Below are 22073 nucleotides of genomic sequence, written 5' to 3'. Positions count from 1 at the left end.
CCATGTAATGCATGTCTTTTAACAGTAGTCAAGTCTTCCAATGTGCTTGTTAGTGAAACCCAATACATAGCTTTATTTTATTTTGTTTCTTCAAATATTACATAGTAACATAGTATCTGAGGTTGAAAAAAGACAATTGTCCATCGAGTTCAACCTATTTGTGGTGTCCTATGCATGATGAGTTCCCTTGTGCTGCCTCAGTTGAATCTCCTTTACTTGACAGAGATGTGCCTGAGCAGCGGCCCTCCCCAGCCCTATCCCAAATCATACTTATTTTGCATAGGAGATACCATGGTCATGAAGATTGTTCTCCCAGGGTGAGGTTCATTCATTGCATTCTGGGTATGCTGACCCCTGTTATTTCCACAAATGTGGGAAACTCGACTGCATTATTTAGGGTAGTGGGGGACTGTGTTTGTGCTTCCTCTGGTCAGCTCTGGTAAAAGTCAGATTTCTTTGTCTCAGATTTTCCTTTAGCCTTGTTCTTCTTTCGAGAGTTCCCTTGTGCTGCCTCAGTTGGATCTCCTTCACTTGACAGGGGGCTGCCCGAGCAGCGACCCTCCCCAGCTCTAGCACATGTAAGTTTGTTTTTATTTTACTACATTGTGGTTTGTGGCTCTATACCATGTAATGCATGTCTTTTAACAGTAGTCAAGTCTTCCAATGTGCTTGTTAGTGAAACCCAATAGATAGCTTTATTTTATTTTGTTTCTTCAAATATTGAATGCATATGTCTTATAACTTTTTTTTTTTTTTAAATATATATATACATTTTTATTATAAGATTTTCAATGACACAAAACCATCCAAGTTGCAGATTATGGATTGTGAAGGACAAATCAACCATATAAACAATTTAAGCAATTTAAATTGCATGCAGGTAGTAGAATATCAAACTCCTTGGATGAGAGTTGGTCGTAATAAACTAGGATAGAAAAGAATACAGTAGAAAATAAGATTTTAAACCTACCGGTAAATCTTTTTCTCGTAGTCCGTAGAGGATGCTGGGGACTCCGTAAGGACCATGGGGATAGACGGGCTCCACAGGAGACATGGGCACTTTAAGAAAGACTTTAGTTCTGGGTGTGCACTGGCTCCTCCCTCTATGCCACAGTTAGAGAAACTGTGCCCAGAGGAGACGGACAGTATGAGGAAAGGATTTTGTTAATCCAGGGCAAGATTCATACCAGCCACACCAATCACACCGTATAACTTGTGATAAACTACCCAGTTATCAGTATGAAAAAACAACATAGCATCAGTGCAGGACCGATGCAACTATAACATAACCCTTATTGAAGCAATAACTATATACAAGTATTGCAGAAGTAGTCCGCACTTGAGACGGGCACCCAGCATCCTCTACGGACTACGAGAAAAAGATTTACTGGTAGGTTTAAAATCTTATTTTCTCTAACGTCCTAGAGGATGCTGGGGACTCCGTAAGGACCATGGGGATTATACCAATGCTCCAAAACGGGCGGGAGAGTGCGGATGACTCTGCAGCACCGATTGAGCAAACATGAGTTCCTCCTCAGCCAGGGTATCAAACTTATAGTATTTTGCAAAGGTGTTTGAACCCGACCAAGTAGCAGCTTGACACAGCTGTAGTGCCGAGACCCCTCGGGCAGCCGCCCAAGAAGAGCCCACTTTCCTCGTGGAATGGGCCTTGACCGATTTCAGTAACTGCAATCCAGCCATAGAATGCGCTTGCTGAATCGTGTTACAAATCCGGCGAGCAATAGCCTGCTTTGAAGCAGGGGCACCAATCTTGTTGGTTGCATACAGGACAAACAGCGCTTCAGTTTTCCTGACTCTAGCCGTCCTGGCCACGTAAATTTTCAAAGCCCTGACCACATCAAGTAACTCGGAATCCTCCAAGTCACGCGTAGCCACAGGCACCACAATAGGTTGGTTCATATGAAAAGATGAGGCCACTTTTGGTAGGAATTGAGGACGGGTCCGCAATTCCGCTCTATCCACATGGAATACCAAATATGGGCTTTTATGTGACAAAGCCGCTAATTCCGACACTCGCCTAGCCGAAGCCAAGGTTAATAACATGACCACCTTCCACGTGAGATAATTTAACTCCACTGTTTTAAGTGGTTCAAACCAGTGTGATTTTAGAAAACTTAACACCACGTTAAGGTCCCAAGGTGCCACCGGAGGCACAAAAGGAGGCTGAATATGCAGCACTCCTTTTACAAAAGTCTGAACTTCTGGAGGAGAAGCCAATTCTTTTTGAAAGAAAATGGATAAGGCCGAAATCTGGACCTTAATAGAGCCTAATTGTAGGCCCAAATTCACTCCAGTTTGTAGGAAGTGAAGGAAACGGCCCAGATGGAATTCTTCCGTAGGAGCATTCCTGGCCTCACACCAAGAAACATAATTTCGCCATATACGGTGTAATGTTTTAACGTTACATCCTTCCTAGCCTTTATCAGCGTAGGGATGACCTCAACCGGAATGCTAGGATCCGGCATTCAACCGCCATGCCGTCAAACGCAGCCGCGGTAAGTCTTGGAACAGACAGGGCCCCTGATGCAACAGGTCCTGTCTTAGAGGGAGAGGCCACAGATCTTCTGTGAGCATTTCCTGCAGATCCGGATACCAGGTCCTCTGTGGCCAATCTGGAACAATGAGGATTGTTCTCACTTTTCTTTGTCTTATTATCCTCAACACCTTGGGTATGAGAGGAAGAGGAGGAAATACATAGACCGACCGGAACACCCACGGTGTCACTAGGGCGTCTACAGCTACTGCCTGAGGGTCTCTTGACCTTGCGCAATACCTCTGTAGCTTTTTGTTGAGCCGGGACGGCATCATGTCTATCTGTGGCAGTTCCCACCGACTTGTAATCTGTGCAAAGACTTCCTGATGAAGTCCCCACTCTCCCGGATGTAGGTCGTGTCTGCTGAGGAAGTCTGCTTCCTAGTTGTCCACTCCCGGAATGAACACTGCTGACAGTGCGCTTGCGTGATTCTCCACCCAGCGAAGAATTCTGGTGGCTTGTGCCATCGCCACTCTGCTCCTTGTGCCGCCTTGGCGGTTTACATGAGCCACTGCGGTGACGTTGTCTGACTGGATCAGAACCGGTTGGTCGCAAAGTAAGGTCTCCGCTTGACGTAGGGCATTGTATATGTTGATGTGAAGACAAGTCTCTTGACTTGACCAAAGACCTTGGAAATTTATTCCCTGTGTGACTGCTCCCCAACCTTGGAGGCTTGCGTCTGTGGTCACCAGGATCCAGCCCTGAATGCTGAATCTGCGTCCCTCGAGAAGGTGAGCACTCTGCAGCCACCACAGGAGTGATACCCTGACCCTGGGGGACAGGGTGATCAACCAATGCATCTGTAAATGTGACCCGGACCACTTGTCCAGTAGGTCCCATTGGAAAGTCCTCGCATGGAACCTGCCGAATGGAATGGCCTCGTATGATGCCACCATCTTTCCCAGGACTCGAGTGCAGTGATGCACTGACACAAGTTTTGGTTTCAATAGGTTCCTGACAAGAGTCATGAGTTCCTGGGCCTTTTCTATCAGGAGATAAACCCTCTTCTGGTCCGTGTCCAGAATCATGCCCAAGAAAGACAGATGAGTAGTAGGAATCAACTGCGACTTCGGGATATTGAGAATCCAGCCGTGTTGCTGTAACACTTTCAGTGAAAGTGATACGCGGTTCAGCAACTGCTCTCTTGATCTCGCTTTTATGAGATCGCCCAAGTACGGGATAATTGTGACACCTTGCTTGCACAGGAGCACCATCATTTCCGCCATTACCTTGGTGAAAATTCTCAGGGCCATGGAGAGACCAAACAGCAACGTCTGAAATTGGCAATGACAGTCCTGTACCGCAAATCTGAGGTACGCCTGATGAGGTGGATAAATGGGGACATGAAGGTATGCATCCTGTACACAAATGCGGACAACAGGTGTCAAGCCGTGTGTTGCCTTTGTCAAGCTGTAATAAGTAGGGATAAGGACGTTAACCACCTCGGAACATCCTCCCTTATACGACACCTGCAGCGCATTCATCATAAGTCAGTGACAAGTTCAAAAACTTTGGATGACAGCGGAAGCAGTCCACTGACCACTAAATCCCTTCCTCTTGTAACCAAGCTCCTGCAAACCACACCACCAACTCCCTCAGTGTCAATTTCCTCCTTAGACAGGAGAGCCAATAGTCCTGCAGGCCATGTCACTGGCAAGTCTGACGAGTCCTCTCCTGCCTGGGATTCCTCCGATGCATCCTTGAGTGTAACGCCTACTGCTGCTGGCGCTGCTGTTGTTGCTGCTGGGAGTCGATCGTCATCCCAGAGGGGAAGTCGGAAGACCACTTGTACTACTTCCAGTAAGCAATTGACTGTCCAACAGTCCTTTGCGAGGAAGATGAAATATCACAGCAGTCATCCTGCTGCAAAGCGGATAACTCGGGTCTTGTCAGCCTGGGTGGTGAGAAACGTGGTTCCGGTATCCATCGTTAATTTAGAGGCAACTAGAGACTTGATTGAGGTACTGTGTCCCCGGTACCAAATACCCTCTAGGTTCCATTTCTCTAGGCAGGCGATACCGAAAATGTACACAGACCTCAGAAAAAGAGAGTCACCAGTGTCCTAAAAAATGCAGTTGTACCCAATGTCCACTTGTCTGTGGTTAAGTGGAGCAGGGCAGACTCAGGACTATATGACTGTGACAGCCCACTGGGTAGATGTATTGCCCCCCGCAGCAAGAACAGCAGCAGCGGCACCAGTAGCAGCATCTCGCAATTGCCAACTCGTTCCTAGGCAGGCTACGCTTTGTATCACCGCTTTCCATAAGAGGCACACAGCTGACAACCTCTTACGGAAACTGAGGAACATCATCGCAGAATGGCTTACCCCAATTGGACTCTCCTGGGGATTTGTGACATCGGACAACGCCACCAATATTGTGCGTGCATTACATCTGGGCAAATTCCAGCACGTCCCATGTTTTGCACATACATTTAATTTGGTGGTGCAGAATTATTTAAAAAACGACAGGGGCGTGCAAGAGATGCTGTCGGTGGCCCGAAGAATTGCGGGCCACTTTCTGCCTTCAGCCATGTCGAAGACTGGAGCACCACCAAACATTCCTGAACCTGTCCTGCCATCATCTGAAGCAAGAGGTGGTAACAAGGTGGAATTCAACCCTCTATATGCTTCAGAGGATGGAGGAGCAGCAAAAGGCCATTCAAGCCTATACATCTGCCCACTAAATAGGCAAAGGAGGGGGAATGCACCTGACTCAAGCTCAGTGGAGAATGATTTCAACGTTGTGCAAGGTTCTGCAACCCTTTGAACTTGCCACACGTGAAGTCAGTTCAGACACTGCCAGCCTGAGTCAGGTCATTCCCCTCATCAGGCTTTTGCAGAAGAAGCTGGAGACATTGAAGGAGGAGCTAAAACAGAGCGATTCCACTAGGCATGTGGGACTTGTGGATGGAGCCCTTAATTCACTTAACCAGGATTCAATCTGTTGAAATCAGAGCACTACATTTTGGCCACCGTGCTCGATCCTAGATTTAAAACCTACATTGTATCTCTCTTTCCGGCAGACACAAGTCTGCAGAGGTTCAAAGACCTGCTGGTGAGAAAATTGTCAAGTCAAGCGGAACGTGACCCGTCAACAGCTCCTCCTTCACATTCTCCCGCAAGTGGGGGTGCGAGGAAAAGGCTAAGAATTCCGAGCCCACCCACTGGCGGTGATGCAGGGCAGTCTGGAGTGAGTGCTGACATCTGGTCCAGACTGAAGGACCTGGCAACGATTACTGACATGTCGTCTACTGTCACTGCATATGATTCTGTCACCTTTGAAAGAATGGTGGAGAATTATATGAGTGACTGCATCCAGGTAGGCACGTCAGTATGTATACTGGCAGGAAAAAGAGGCAATTTGGAGGCCCTTGCACAAACTGGCTTTATTCTACCTAAGTTGCCCTCCCTCCAGTGTGTACTCCAAAAGAGTGTTTAGTGCAGCCGCTCACCTTGTCAGCAATCGGCGTACGAGGTTACTTCCAGAAAATGTGGAGAAGATGATGATCATCAAAATGAATTATAATCAATTCCTCCGTGGAGACATTCACCAGCAATTGCCTCCAGAAAGTACACAGGGATCTGAGATGGTGGATTCCAGTGGGGACGAATTAATAATCTGTGAGGAGGGGGATGTACACAGTGAAAGGGGTGAGGAATCGGAGGATGATGTTTGTGCAAGGAGAGATTGATTGATTGATTCTTTTTTGGTGGGGGCACAAACCAACCAGTCATTTCAGTCAGTCGTGTGGCAGACCCTGTCGCTGAAATGATGGGTTCATCAATGTTTTTCTTTTCAATCTAAGCCCCTGCAGTTTTCTGTAAGCATCTGCTTCGCTATGATGATCAACAAGTCACATGGGCAAACACTCAGGGCTGGAGGCGTAGATCTTAGGACCAGCTGCTACAAGCATGGCAGAGGTGTCACTATCACTGGTGACACCCAGAGAGGTGGCGAAGGAGATTGTAATGCAGTGCGCGCAGATAAGCAGCGCAATGGTAAAAAGGAGGCATGGTCTCATAGGTAGGGGCGTGGCCTGAATCACCATTTTGTTGCTCCGGGTATCCCGGGGGTTGGGGGCTGCACCCGGGGACTAGTGTGAGTGGTGCTGGCTCCTGCACAGTGACAGAAACTGGGTGTTGCACGTAATGTCACAGTGAAACACCCATATTCTGTCACTGAAGAAGAGCCGGCACTTTGGTGTCACCCCCCTTGGCGGGTGACACTCGGGTGTGTGCCGCAACCCTGTTGTGATGCCACTGACCCATGGGAAGCTTTACGTGGCTTACCCATGTGTTAGTAGCCCCAAGCATCTTTTGTGTTAGTCCCTGAAGAAAAACTTCAAATATTGTTTACAATTTTGTAATCAATGGGCCTAATTCAGTAAGGATTGCAAATTCTGCTAAGTAACAGAATTTGCAATCCTTTGGTTCGCATGCTGGGGCCACCCATCACAGGGCATGGCCACCCAGCATGCCGCCTCCCTTCTTGACCGCGCTGAAATTGCAGTCTCAGTGCAGTTCAGCGTGATCATAAAAAATGGGTTAGCCTCCTGTTGGTGCAGACTGTACGTGTGCTCAGGAAGCCGCCACCATTTTTGTAATCGCAGCGGCTGCATGTGATGTCATGCAGCCGCTCTGACCACGCCTCCTGTTTCTCCGTTGCCGACCCCATTTTGTAGCCCTGCCCCTGCACCGCTCCATCTCCGACTTTGAAATGGATTGTTGCTGACCCCCCCCCCGCACCGATTGACAGTCAGAGGTGATCGCATTATCTGCGGGGTGCCACAGAAAATGCAGGCGCATGCGTATGCTCTTAGCAATTTTTGCAGTTGGATTGCTTATTGCGATTACAATCCAACCTGAATCAGGCTCTATTACCTATCACAATGCACTGCAGGTAGTACAAAATGGGGTTAATATAGGAGAAAACCCCCCAGAGCTGTGCTCCTTAACTGTCCCTGGTGGCTAGTGGAGCAGCTGCAAAGTAATCAGTGTCCACGCCAGTGCGCACACGGCCTGCCCCCTACAGCCACGCTGGATCTCGGTATAGTGTGGGCACAGAAGCCCCTTACCTCCCTTTCATCAGCGGCCTCGTGATCCCGGAGGGCGGTGTGTGTGTGACTGACCTTAGGAAGAAACTGGAGCCTCCGCTGCAGTGACCCAGCAACCAGGGCACGGGAGTATACTGCGCCGCTGGGAGTGATGGAGCTGCAGTAAAGATGTCTATTAGACCTAGCCTGCTGCAGCCCTTGTAGATTCTTATAAAAAAAGTTCTTCTTTTCTTGTCAAAATTAATAGCTAAGAATAGGCTGCCTGAGGCAGCCCCCTGTTAAGTGGCCTGCTACTGAAGGCACCAACTACAAACTGAGCTCCCTGTTCACGGAAGCGAGGTTATAGAGCAGGGAGCGCTGAGCATCTTGGGAACAGTCAAAAGCTTTGAGCCTGTTGGTGCCTCAGATCAAGATCCTACTCTACACCCCAATGTGAATCCTTGTGGAGTCCAGTGTACCCCACAGAAGAAATGAATGTGTCACACCCATTGGCAGCAACATTAGAATAGCTGCTGATGGGCACAATTGAGAAAGGAAAGGGGGAAAACATTTGAATCCAGCACATATATGTAATTTGAATATGTAATTTGTACTTTCCTACTTTAAAATGTAATGGATGAACCTCACCCTGTGAGAACTATCTTTATGATCAAGAGATCTCATATGCAAGATAAGTATGTGTTGGCAGAGGCGCTCACTGGGCAGAGATGCTGATCGCATCTCTGGCATGTGCCGGTGCACTGCGGCACCAGCACACACACACTTCAGACCTGATCTCCTGTTGTGTGAATATGCACAGCAGAGATCAGGTCTGAATTAGGCCCTATATACTGCTGTCAGTAAGGCAGGGATCTGCTGCTGCCAGTGAGGCAGGGATCTGCTGCTGCCAGTGAGGCAGGGATCTGCTGCTGCCAGTGAGGCAGGGATCTGCTGCTGCCAGTGAGGCAGGGATCTGCTGCTGCCAGTGAGGCAGGGATCTGCTGCTGCCAGTGAGGCAGGGATCTGCTGCTGTCAGTGAGGCAGGGATCTGCTGCTGTCAGTGAGGCAGGGATCTGCTGCTGTCAGTGAGGCAGGGATCTGCTGCTGTCAGTAAGGCAGGGAGGTGCTGCTATAAGTGAGGCAGGTATGTGCTGCTGTCAATGAGGCAGGGATGTGCTGCTGTCAGTGAAGCAGGGATGTGCTGCTGTCAGCAAGGCAGTGATCTGCTGCCCACTATCTCCCTATCACCCCTGCCTGAGTCACACACTTTCCCTGTCACCCTTGCCCCAGTTACCCACTATCTCCCAGTCACCGCTGCCTCAGTTAACCACTATACCTGCGACCCCTGCCTCAGTCACCCACTATACCAGTCACCCCTGCTTTAGTCACCCACTATCTCTGTCACCCCTGCCTCAGTCAACCACTATCTCCATATCACCCCTGCCTCAGTCACCCACTATCCCTGTCACCCCTGCCTCAGTCTCCTACTGTCCCTGTCACCCCTGCCATGGTCATCCACTATATCCCTATCACCCCTGCCTTAGTCACTGACTATCTCCCAGTCACCCCGGCCTCAGTCACCCACTATCTCCCACTCATACATGCTTCAGTCACCCACTATCTCCCAGTCATCCCTGCCTCAGTCACCTACTGACACCAGTGCAGACATTTCTGCTGCGGCCTCTCCACTCTCCAGCGTGAACATCCTGACGACTGAGGAAATCCGCTTCCCAGTTGAGGACTCCGGGAATGAACACTGCCGATATTGCTGGCAGATGACGTTCTACCCAACTGAGGATTTTTGATACTTCCAGCTTTGCTATGCAATTTCGAGTGCCGCCTTGATGATTTGTGTACACTACTGTGGTGGCGTTGTCCGATTGTACTTGAACAGGCCTGTTCTGTACTAGAGGCAGGGCCAGTGTCAATGAATTGAACACTGCCTGCAATTCCAGAATGTTTATCGGGAGGAGAGATTCCTCCCTGGTCCACCGATGGTGAAGGGTCGTCATCACGGCCATGACCTTGGTGAATTTCCGAGGTGCCGTGGCCAAACCAGAAGGCAGGACCTGAAATCCAAAAACTAACCAGGCACAGCACTGCTTAGCTTCCAACATCAGATGAGATTGGACATATCCAGTGTGATGCGGCTGTAGATGATTTTTGCTGTTTCTAACTTCTACTTCTAACTACTGGTACATCAATGAATAAGTTTCAAAATAGAATGCATCAAGAGAACGGTGTTGGTAGTATAAAACTACCTACAGCACCTGGTATTCCCAGGTGGTCTCACATCCAAGAACAAACCAGGCCTAAAATCAGGTGATATTGGGCATATACAGTGTGGTGTGGCTGTAGATGAGCTTAGTGGTTTCTGTTAGAGTTCTTCTACGTCTAACTACTCGTACATAAATGAGTAAGCGGACGATTTATTAAACCTGGTGAAATGATAATTTGCATGGTGATAAAGTACCAGCCAATCAGCTCCTAATTGCCATGTCACAGGCTGGGTTTGAAAAATGACAGTTAGGAGCTGACTGGCTGGTACTTTATCACCTTGCACTTTATCAGTTCACCAGGCTTAATAGATCTGCCCCAATGTTTCAAAATGGAATGCATCAAGAGAACGGTGTTAGTATTGTAAAAATACACACAGCTCCTGGTATTTCCTGGTGGTCTCCCATCCAAGTACTAAAACCAGGACCAACACTGCTCAGCTTCCATGATCAGGAGAGATTGGGCAAATCCAGTGTGCTGTGGCTGTAGATGAGCTGGTGGTTTTTATTACAGCTCTTCTACTTCTAACTTCTGGTACATAAAAGAATACATGTAAAAATTAAATGTACCAAGAAAATGGTGTTGGTAGTTTAAAAACACCTAAAGAATCTGATACTACCAAGCAGTCTCCCATCCATGTATTAACAAAGTCCAATACTGCTTTGCTTCAAAAATCAAATGAGATTGGGCATATCCAGTGTGGTGTGGCTTTAGATAAGCTTTGTGGTTTCTGTTAGAGCTCTTCTACTTCTAACTACTGGTACATTAATGAATATGTATAAGGTTGTAGTTTATCCAATATGCCTTTACTACCTTACCTTTCAACCCCCCCTCCCTCCCCTCTTCTCCTTATAGCTTCCTTAGTTCTCTCCTCCTCATGTGTGCGTTATTTGTTTTCTCATACGTCCTAGATGATGCTGGGGTCACATTAAGAACCATGTGGCATAGACGGGATCTGCAGGAGACATGGGCACTTTAAGACTTTCAAAGGGTGTGAACTGTCTCCTCCCTCTATGCCCCTCCTCCAGACTCCAGTTTTAGTATTGTGCGCAGTGATACTGGATGCACTACAGGGGAGCTCTACTGAGTTTCTCTGAAAAGACTTGTTAGTTTTTTTTATTTTCAGGGAGGCTGCTGGCAACAGTCTCCCTGCTTCGTGGGACTTAGGGGAGAGAAGTATGACCAACTTCTAGTGAGTTCAATGGCTCTGCTTCAGGCTGACAGGACACCATTAGCTCCTGAGGGTGCTGATCGCTGGGTACGCCTAGATGCACACTCCCGCAGCCTGCCGTCACCCCCTTACAGAGTCAGAAGACAGGTGAGTAGCAGAAGAACAGAAGACTTCTTCTCCAGTGATGGCATTCTGAGGTACCGAGCAGCGAGCGGAACGCTGCGCGTCATGCTCCCACACAAACACAGGCACTGCAGGGTGCAGGGCATGGGGGGGGGCACCCTGGGCAGCATAAATTCCTCACAAAAGGCTGGCAAAAGTGGACATTAGTGCCTGGGCACTGTCCTTACCCCGCTAGCGTAATTAATTATTTCTGAGCGGGACAGATACGCGCCATTACAGTAGCGGGGCTTCTTCCTCACCTCACCAGAACATCTTTAGAGCATTACAAGTCTATCACTATAGAGTTTATTATTTCCCAGACTGTGTACTTTTGGCGCTGGATTGTGAGCTGAAAAATCCTCTGTGTCCCTCTGACAGATTTACTGACGGTCTGTCCCCCATAAGCCGATGTGTCTGTGGGTACTTGGTACATGTGTGTCAACATGTCGGTGGCTGAATGTTTTTCCCAAGAGGAAACTATGGCCCTCATTCCGAGTTGATCGGTCGCAAGGCGATTTTAGCAGAGTTACACACGCTAAGCCGCCGCCTACTGGGAGTGAATCTTAGCTTCTTAAAATTGCGACCGATGTATTCGCAATATTGCGATTACTAACTACTTAGCAGTTTCTGAGTAGCTCCAGACTTACTCTGCCTGTGCGATCATTTCAGTGCTTGTCGTTCCTGGTTGACGTCACAAACACACCCAGCGTTCGCCCAGGCACTCCCACCGTTTCCCCGGCCACTCCTGCGTTTTTTCCGGAAACGGTAGCGTTTTCAGCCACACGCCCCTGAAACGCCGTGTTTCCGCCCAGTAACACCCATTTCCTGTCAATCACATTACGATCGCCGGAGCGAAGAAAAAGCCGTGAGTAAAAATACTTTCTTCATAGTAAAGTTACTTGGCGCAGTCGCAGTGCGAACATTGCGCATGCGTACTAAGCGGATTTTCACTGCGATGCGATGAAAAATACCGAGCGAACAACTCGGAATGAGGGCCTATATTAGGAATGCAGACATATGATGGTGGCCCTGTTGGCACCACCAATAACTGACTGGGTAAAAGTTTCAGTAATATCAGAGTAAGGTTGGATAAATCTGTGTCCCAGACACAGACGTAGAGAATAGATGTGATGTTCATGGCTATGTTTCTTTTCCCTCAGGCCCCGCGGGGTCGCAAAAATGTTATTTTGCCCAGTTACTACACACTGATACTGACACGGATACTGATTCCTATGTCGACCATAATGTTTCCTGATTAGATCCAATATTGGCAAGGAGCATTCAGTACATGATTGTGGATATTAAGGACATATTAAAATCACTGAAGACCCTGCTGTTCCTGACAAAGGGGTCTATATGTATGTATATATAGATATATAATGAAAGCTGATGTAACGTTCCTCCATCTCTGTTTGAGAAAGTCTGGGCCAGCTCGACAAGATGGTTTCAAATCCCCAAAAGGATTCTGGTTGTTTATTCATTTCCCGCCGCGGACAGAATAAAGTGGGAGTCACCCCCTGTTCTGCACGGGGCCCTGTCACAAATCCAGCGGATCGTATGCAGGAAGCTACATTATTTCTAGTTATGTAACCAAGTATACATTACTTAGACCTGCCATTACATGTGCATGGGTGAGTAGTAGTATTCAAGAATTGGTCGAATACCTTGTCATCCGATATAGATACCTTGGAGAGATGGGATACTCCTTACGTTGTATCATATCAAGGACACTGCAGCATACTTACGTGAGACTGCAAGGGATATAGGACTCTTGAGTTCACGGGCCAATTTCATGGCAGTCTCGGATAGGAGGGCATTGTGAATTCACCAAGAGAATGCTGATGCTGACTCCAAGAAGAAAGGGAGTCTCTTCCCTATGAAGGTGAAGCGTTGTTTGGTGACTGCCTAGTTAATTTGATCTCGGCAGCTCCCGCAGGTAAGTCAACCTTCTTGCCCTATGTTCCCTCCCAACGGATGAAGACGCATCATTATCTGATGCAGTCATTTCGGCCCAATAGATATGCAAGAAGTTAAGATTCCCCTTTCTTTGCAGGTAGAGGAAGGAGAAGAGGGAAGAGGTCTGCATCCTCTTCAAGATCGCAGGAGCAGAGATCATCCTCTGCTTCTGCCAAATCCACCGCATGACGCTGGGGCTCTCTTGCAGGAGCCCGCACCAGTGGGGGCACGTCTAAAACTCTTCAGTCAGTTGTGGATTCATTCGGACATGGACTCGTGTGTTTTACAAATAGTGTCCCAAGGGTACAAACTGGGGTTTCAAGACGTTCCCCCTCACCGATTGTTCAAATCGGCTTTAGTCAGCAGGGAGAAGGTTTTTATTCAAGCCTCTTCGTGGTCCCTAAGCCGGACAGCTCAGTCAGACCAATCTGAAATCCCTCAATTTCTACCTAAGGAAATTAAATTTCAAGATGGAATCTCTCAGTGCAGTGATCTCCAGTCCGGAGGAAGGAGATTTCATGGTTTTGGTAGACATAAAGGATGCCTACTTACATGTTCCCATTTAGCCTCTGCATCAAGCTACCTGAGGTTTGCAATTCTGTATTGTCATTACCAATTTCAGACATTGCCGTTTGGTCTGTCCACGGCTCCGAGGATTTTCACCAGGGTGATCGCAAGCAAGGAGTAACAATTATCCCGTACTTGGATGATCTTTTGATAAAGGCGAAATCCAGGGACCAGTTAGTGCAAAACATTGCACTCTCCCTGACAGTTCTTCAACAACATTGTTGGCTCCTAAACTTGCCAAAATCGCAGTTGGTCCCAATGACGCGGTTGTTGTTTTTGGGAGTGATACTGGACACAGAAGAGGTTTTCTTCCAGTGGAAAGGCTCTGGAGATCCAGAGTCTGGTCAAACAAATTCTGAAACCAGCAAGAGTGTTAATCCATCAATGCATTTGGATGCTGGGTAAGATGGTTGCGGCCTACGAGCCCATTCAGTTTGGCTGGTTCCATGCCAGAGTGTTCCAGTTGGACCTGTTGGACAAGTGGTCCGGATCCCACCTACACACGCACCGGAGGATAATCCTGTCTTCCAAGACCAGAATCTCACTCCATTGGTGGCTGCACAGTTCTCACCTCCTAGAGGGGCGAAGGTTCGGGATCCAGGACTTGATCCTAGGGACCATGGATGCAATCCTCCGAGGCTGGGGAGCAGTCACACAGGGGGAAAACGTCCAAGGAAGATGGTCAAGTCAGGAAAGTTGTCTCCACATAAATGTTCTGGAGTTAAGGGCCATTTAATAACTGCAGACACAGTACGCACTGGGACGGGTGCCCAGCATCCTCTACGGACTAAGAGAAAAGGATTTACCGGTAGGTATTAAAATCCTATTTTCTCTAACGTCCTAGAGGATGCTGGGGACTCCGTAAGGACCATGGGGATAGACGGCTCCGCAGGAGACATGGGCACTTTAAGAAAGACTTTAGTTCTGGGTGTGCACTGGCTCCTCCCTCTGTGCCCCTCCTCCATACCTCAGTTTGATACTGTGCCCAGTGGAGACTGGGTGCTTTTCAGGAGCTCTCCTGAGCTTTCTGACAGAAAGTATTTTGTTAGGTTTTTAATTTTCAGGGAGCACTGCTGGCAACAGACTCCCTGCATCGAGGGACTGAGGGGAGAGAATCAGCCCTACTCTCCGAGTTGCAAGGTCCTGCTTCTTAAGCTACTGGACACCATTAGCTCCAAAGGGATTAGCTCCAAAGGGATTGGTACGCAGGATCTCACCCTCGCCGTCCGTCCCAGAGCCGCGCCGCCGCCCCCCTCGCAGAGCCGGAAGATAGAAGCCGGGTGAGTATGAGAAGAAAAGAAGACTTCAGAGGCGGCAGAGGACTTCATGATCTTCATTGAGGTAACGCACAGCACTGCAGCTGTGCGCCATTGCTCCCATACACCTCACATACTCCGGTCACTGTAAGGGTGCAGGGCGCAGGGGGGGCGCCCTGGGCTGCAATATAAACATCTTTTTGGCAGAAATATAACATATATACAGCTGGGCACTGTATATATGTATGAGCCCCCGCCAATTGTACAGTTTAAGCGGGACAGAAGCCCGCCGCCGAGGGGGCGGGGCTTCTCCCTCAGCACTCACCAGCGCCATTTTTTCTCCACAGCACCGCTGAGAGGAAGCTCCCCGGACTCTCCCCTGCTTATACCACGGTAGACAAGAGGGTTGAAAAGAGAGGGGGGGGCACATAATTTGGCGCAAATTACATACAGCAGCGCTACTGTGCAAACATTAAGTTACTGTGCTATTCCTGGGTTATATAGCGCTGGGGTATGTGCTGGCATACTCTCTCTCTGTCTCTCCAAAGGGCAGAGCCGGCCATAGGCAAACTAGGCAATTGCCTAGGGCATTTGATATGCCTAGGGGCATCAGCAACTTCTGCTGATTAAAATGATATGCGGCATGCCTATATTCTATGTGTAGCATTTCATATGCAGATACAGCCACAGTCTCACACAGTATATAGGCGTGCTGCATATCATTTTAATCAGCAGAAGCTGCGTGTGCATCCTAACAACATAGCAATGCAAATAAGATGCATTTTAATAAAAAAAAGGTGCCCCAACGTTAGCATTGAGGCAAGATTTATGAGGACACATCTGTATCCAAGCAGAGGCAGAGGTCACAGTGTTAGTGGCAGTGTGAGTGCTGTGTGCATGTGAGTGGGTTGATTGTGCAGTAGTGTTCGGAATATGAGTAAGGAGCATTATGTGTGTCATGTAAAAATGCATTAATAATGTGCAACATATGTGTAAGGGGCACTATGTGTGTCATTATGTGTATAAGGGCATTAATAATGTGCGGCATATGTGTAAGGGACATTGGTGGTCATTCAGAGTTGTTCGCTCGGTAATTTTCTTCGCATCGCAGCGATTTTCCGCTAATTGCGCATGCGCAAGGGTGGTCATTCAGAGTTGTTCGCTCGGTAATTTTCTTCGCATCGCAGCGATTTTCCGCTAATTGCGCATGCGCAATGTTCGCTCTGCGACTGCGCAAAGTAAATTTGCTATGCAGTTAGGTATTTTACTCACGGCATTACAAGGTTTTTTCTTTGTTCTGCTGATCGTAGTGTGATTAACAGGAAGTGGGTGTTTCTGGGCGGAAACTGGCCGTTTTAAGGGTGTGTGTGAAAAAACGCTGCCGTTTCTGGGTAAAACGCGGGAGTGTCTGAAGAAACGGGGGAGTGTCTGGGAGAACGCTGGGTGTGTTTGTGACGTCAAACCAGGAACGAAACTGACTGAACTGATCACAGTTGTCGAGTAAGTCTGGAGCTACTCAGAAACTGCTAAGAAGTGTCTATTCGCAATTCTGCTAATCTTTCGTTCGCAATTTTGATAAGCTAAAATTCACTCCCAGTAGGCGGCAGCTTAACATGTGCAATGCTGCTAAAAGCAGCTTGCGAGCTAACAACTCGGAATGAGGGCCATTATGTGTAAAAGGGCATTAATAAAGGTTGTCATAATGTGTAAGACGCATTATGTTTATAAGGACATTAATGATGTGTCTCATATGTGTAAGGGGCATTACTGTGTGGAATTATGTGTATAAATGCATTACTAATGTGTGGCATTATGTGTATAAGGTGCTCTAATATGTAGCGTTGCGTATAGAAAGGGCATTTACTGTGTCGTCTAATGTGAATAAAGAGCAATAGGGTGTGGTGTAATGTAAATAAGGAGCAATTCAGTGTGATGTAATGTGAATAAGGAGCACTACTGTGAGAAGTAACGTTTATAAGGTAAAGTGATACTACTGTGGGATGTAATGTGAATTATGGACACTATCGCGTGATCAAATGTGAATAAAATTGCAGTACTGTGTGGCGGAGTTTTAATTGGGGGTACTATTGTGTGGACATGCCCATTGCCAGCAAAAACACACCCCTTTTTGGACTGTGCGCCAAATGTGCGAACTGTTCCTGTTTAAAATATAGGGGGTACAAACACCAAAATAAGTACTGTTATGGGTGAGGGTTGATGGTGCTGGGAAAGAGGTGCAAGGTCAGAGGCGGAACCAGCGGTGGTGCTAGGGGGCACCAGGCAAAATCTTGCCTAGGACATCATATTGGTTAGGGCCAGCTCTGCCGAAGGGCCTTGTGGGGGAAATGTCTTCAGTAAAAGCATTCCCTGTGTGTGTGGTGTCGGTACGCGTGTGTCGACATGTCTGAGGAAGAAGGCTATATTAGAGAGGAGCGGGAGCAAATGAATGTGGTGTCTCCGCCGACACCTGATTGGATGGATATGTGGAATGTTTTAAATGCTAGTGTAAACTCATTGCACAAAAGATTAGACAAGGCTGAAGCTTTGGGACAGTCAGGGTCTCAACCCATGCCTGATCCTATGTCGCAGGGACTGTCAGGGCCTCATAAGTGCCCACTATCCAGATTGTTGACACAGATACCGACACGGATTCTGACTCCAGTGTCGATTACGATGATGCAAAGTTACAGCCAAAATTGGCAAAATACATTTGATATATGATTATGGCAATAAAAGATGTTTTGCACATCACAGAGGAGCCCCCTATCCCAGACAAGAGGGTACATATGTACAAGGGAAAGAAGCCTGAGGTAACCTTTTCCCCTCACACGAGCTGAACGAGTTATGTGAAAAAGCTTGGGAATCTCCTGCAGATTTCCAAAAGGATTCTTATGGCGTATCCTTTCCCATCAACGGATAGGTAACGATGGGAATCCTCCCCTTGGGTGGACAAAGCATTAACACGCTTATCCAAGAAGTTAGCCCTCCCATCCCAGGATACGGCTACCCTCAAAGAGTCTGCTGACCGCAAACAGGAGATTACCCTGAAGTCCATTTATACACATTCAGGTACCTTACTCAGACCGGCAATTGCGTCGGCCTGGGTGTGTATGTGTAGTGCTGTAGCGGCATGGACGGATACCCTAGATAAGGATACTATTTTATTGCCCCTGAGGCATATAAGAGATGCTGTCCTATATATGTGTGTATGCAAACTACAGGTGGTGCTGCATGGCTCACACCCTTTTACTTGTCTTGTAGAGCAACTCTGGAGCTGTTACTGGGTCCAGCTGCTGCAAGAAATCAGCTTGAATGCTTCAGGGGCTGGGGCATGGCCAACATGAGCCCCACACTGATGGGGGTGTATAAAGCGATCTAGGGGTCATCCAAGCGCAACCCCACAAAGGCCGCCATGCCCTGCGTGACCATTTTCTCTTTTCATATGCAGACGAGGGTTGCAGCCAACTACACCCATTGCTTGGATGACATCACCATATGCGAATCCATCTGCTGCAGGCCTTCCCCCAGGAATGCTTGCACTAGTTGTTGCATTTGGTTTGTTGTTTGGGGGGTGCTTCAGTATTAGGCAGCCTTCTGCCCTCACACATTCGTCTGAAAATGTGTTCTCCCTGCAGTTGTTGTCCCCAGATGAGAGTTCCCTTGTGCTGCCTCAGTTGATTCTCCTTTACTTGACGGAGGTGTGCCTGAGCAGCGGCCCTCCCCAGCCCTATCTCAAATCATACTTATTTTGCTTAGGTGATACCATGGTCATGAAGATTGTTTTCCCAGGGTGAGGTTCATTCATTGCATTCTGGGTATGCTGACCTCTGTGATTTCCCCAAATGTGGGAATCTCGACTGCATAATTTGTGGTAGGGGGGGGGGACTGCATTTGTGTTTTCCCCTGGTTGGGTCTGGTATAATTTAGATCTAATTGTCTCAGGTCTCTCTCCAGCCTAGTTTGCTGTCTGTTTCCACTTCTCTTTTCTTGAGCCCCTCCCTTCTATGCCCTTGCGCACTATCCTGACTTCTCCCGTCTGCTTACTTTGTGCCTTCCAACGCACAATGCGAACTACAGGTGGTGTTGCAGGGCCCACACCCTTTTATTTGCCTTACAGAGCAGCTCTGGAGCTGTTACAGTGCCCAGCTGCTGCAAGAAATCAGCTTGAATGCTTCATGGGCTGGGGCATGGCCAACATGAGCCCCACACCAAAGGAGGGTGGGGGGTGTTCAATGCGAACTAGGGGTCATCCAAGCGCCCCTTTTCTCTTTTCATATGCAGATGAGGGTTCCAGCCAACTTTGGCCCACTGCTTGGATGACATCACCGTATGCAAATCCGTGGTTTGATGTTTGAGGGTGCTTCAGTATTAGGCAGCCTTCCGCCCTCTCATTTTCATCTGAAAAGATGTGGTCTCCCTGCAGTTGTTGTCCCCAGACAAGAGTTCCCTTGTTCTTCCTCAGTTGAATCTCCTTAACTTGACGGGGGTGTGCTCGAGCAGCCGCCCTCCACAGCCCTATCCCAACACATGCTTTTCTTGCGTATGAGATCTCTTGATCATGAAGATAGTTCTCACAGGGTGAGGTTCATCCATTACATTTTAAAGTAGGAAGGTACAAATTACATATTCAAATTACATATATGTGCTGGATTCAAATGTTTTCCCCCCTTCCTTTCTCAATTGTGCCCATCAGCAGCTATTCTAATGTTGCTGCCAATGGGTGTGACACATTCATTTATTCTGTGGGGTACACTGGACTCCACAAGGATTCACATTGGGGTGTAGAGTAGGATCTTGATCTGAGGCACCAACAGGCTCAAAGCTTTTGACTGTTCCCAAGATGCTCAGCGCCCCCTGCTCTATAACCTCGCTTCCATGAACAGGGAGCTCAGTTTGTAGTTGGTGCCTTCAGTAGCAGGCCACTTAACAGAGGGCTGCCTCAGGCAGCCTATTCTTAGCTATTAATTTTGACAAGAAAAGAAGAACTTTTTTTATAAGAATCTACAAGGGCTGCAGCAGGCTAGGTCTAATAGACATCTTTACTGCAGCTCCATCACTCCCAGCGGCGCAGTATACTCCCGTGCCCTGGTTGCTGGGTCACTGCAGCGGAGGCTCCGGTTTCTTCCTAAGGTCAGTCACACACACACACCACCCTCCGGGATCACGAGGCCGCTGATGAAAGGGAGGTAAGGGACTTCTGTGCCCACACTATACCGTGATCCAGCGTGGCTGTAGGGGGTGGGCCATGTGCGCACTGGCGTGGACACTGATTACTGGGCAGCCGCTCCACTAGCCACCAGGGACAGTTAAGGAGCACAGCTCTGGGGGGGTTTTCTCTTATATTAACCCCATTTTGTACTACCCGCAGTGCATTGTGATAGGTAATAGAGCCTGATTCAGGTTGGATTGCAATCGCAATAAGCAATCCAACTGCAAAAATTTCTAAGAGCATACGCATGCGCCTGCATTTTCTGCGGCACCCCGCAGATAATGCGATCGCTTCTGACTGTCAATCGGTGCTGGGGGGGGGGGGGTCAGCAACAATCCATTTCCAAGTCGGAGATGGAGCGGTGCATGGGCAGGGCTACAAAATGGGGTCGGCAACGGAGAAACAGGAGGCGTGGTCAGAGCTGCTGCATGACATCACATGCAGCCGCTGCGATCACAAAAATGGTGGCGGCTTCCTGCGCACACATACAGTCTGCACCAACAGGAGGCTAACCCATTTTTTATGATCACGCTGAACTACACTGAGACTGCAATTTCAGCGTGGTCAAGAAGGGAGGCGGCATGCTGGGTGGCCCCAGCATGCGAACCAAAGGATTGCAAATTCTGTTACTTAGCAGAATTTGCAATCCTTACTGAATTAGGCCCATTGATTACAAAATGTATTTGTAAATATTTGAAGTTTTTCTTCAGGGACTAACACAAAAGATGCTTGGGGCTACTAACACATGGGTAAGCCACGTAAAGCTTCCCATGGGTCAGTGGCATCACAACGGGGTTGCGGCCCACACCCGAGTGTCACCCGCCAAGGGGGGTGACACCAAAGTGCCGGCTCCTCTTCAGTGACAGAATATGGGTATTTCACTGTAACATTACGTGCAACACCCAGTTTCTGTCACTGTGCAGGAGCCAGCACCACTCACACACTAGTCCCCGGGTGCAGCACTCAACCCCCGGGATACCCGGAGCAACAAAATGGAGATTCAGGAAAACAGGCCACACCCCTACCTATGAGACCATGCCTCCTTTTTACCATTGCGCTGCTTATCTGCGCGCACTGCATTACAATCTCCCTCGCTGCCTCTCTGGGTGTCACCAATGATAGTGACACCTTTGCCATGCTTGTAGCAGCTGGTCCTAAGATCTACACCTCCAGCCCTTAGTGTTTGCCCTTGTGACTTGTTGATCATCATAGCGAAGCAGATTCTTACAGAAAACTGCAGGGGCTTAGATTGAAAAGAAAAACATTGACGAACCCATCATTTCAGCAACAGGGTCTGCCACACGGCTGACTGAAATGACTGGTTGGTTTGGGCCCCCACCAAAAAAGAAGCAATCAATCTCTCCTTGCACAAACTGGCTCTACAGAGGCAAGATGTCCACCTCATCATCCTCCGATTCCTCACCCCTTTCACTGTGTACATCGCCCCCCTCACATATTATTAATTCGTCCCCACTGGAATCCACCATCTCAGATCCCTGTGTACTTTCTGGAGGCAATTGCTGGTAAATGTCTCCACGGAGGAATTGATTATAATTCATTTTGATGATCATCATCTTCTCCACATTTTCTGGAAGTAACCTCGTACGGCGATTGCTGACAAGGTGAGCGGCTGCACTAAACACTCTTTTGGAGTACACACTGGAGGGAGGGCAACTTAGGTAGAATAAAGCCAGTTTGTGCAAGGGCCTCCAAATTGCCTCTTTTTCCTGCCAGTATACATACGGACTGTCTGACGTGCCTACCTGGATGCGGTCACTCATATAATCCTCCACCATTCTTTCAAAGGTGACAGAATCATATGCAGTGACAGTAGACGACATGTCAGTAATCGTTGCCAGGTCCTTCAGTCCGGACCAGATGTCAGCA

General features: G+C 48.2%; 2 non-coding genes across 2 annotated transcripts; both read left to right on the top strand.

Annotated features, from left to right (window-relative positions):
• The first annotated feature begins 266 nt into the window (after nucleotides 1-266).
• Nucleotides 267-429, top strand: LOC135037355 (U1 spliceosomal RNA). Its single transcript, XR_010231916.1, has one exon. It is a non-coding gene; the product is annotated as a U1 spliceosomal RNA (small nuclear RNA).
• An 18287-nt stretch (nucleotides 430-18716) lies between these two features.
• LOC135037349 (U1 spliceosomal RNA) lies at nucleotides 18717-18883 on the top strand. The gene has a single exon (XR_010231911.1). It is a non-coding gene; the product is annotated as a U1 spliceosomal RNA (small nuclear RNA).
• Nucleotides 18884-22073: the final 3190 nt, after the last annotated feature.

The sequence above is a fragment of the Pseudophryne corroboree genome, unplaced genomic scaffold, assembly GCF_028390025.1.
Source record: "Pseudophryne corroboree isolate aPseCor3 unplaced genomic scaffold, aPseCor3.hap2 scaffold_671, whole genome shotgun sequence".
In the NCBI taxonomy this organism is placed as follows: Eukaryota; Metazoa; Chordata; class Amphibia; order Anura; family Myobatrachidae; genus Pseudophryne; species Pseudophryne corroboree.
This window is presented reverse-complemented; position numbering and strand designations above follow the sequence as displayed.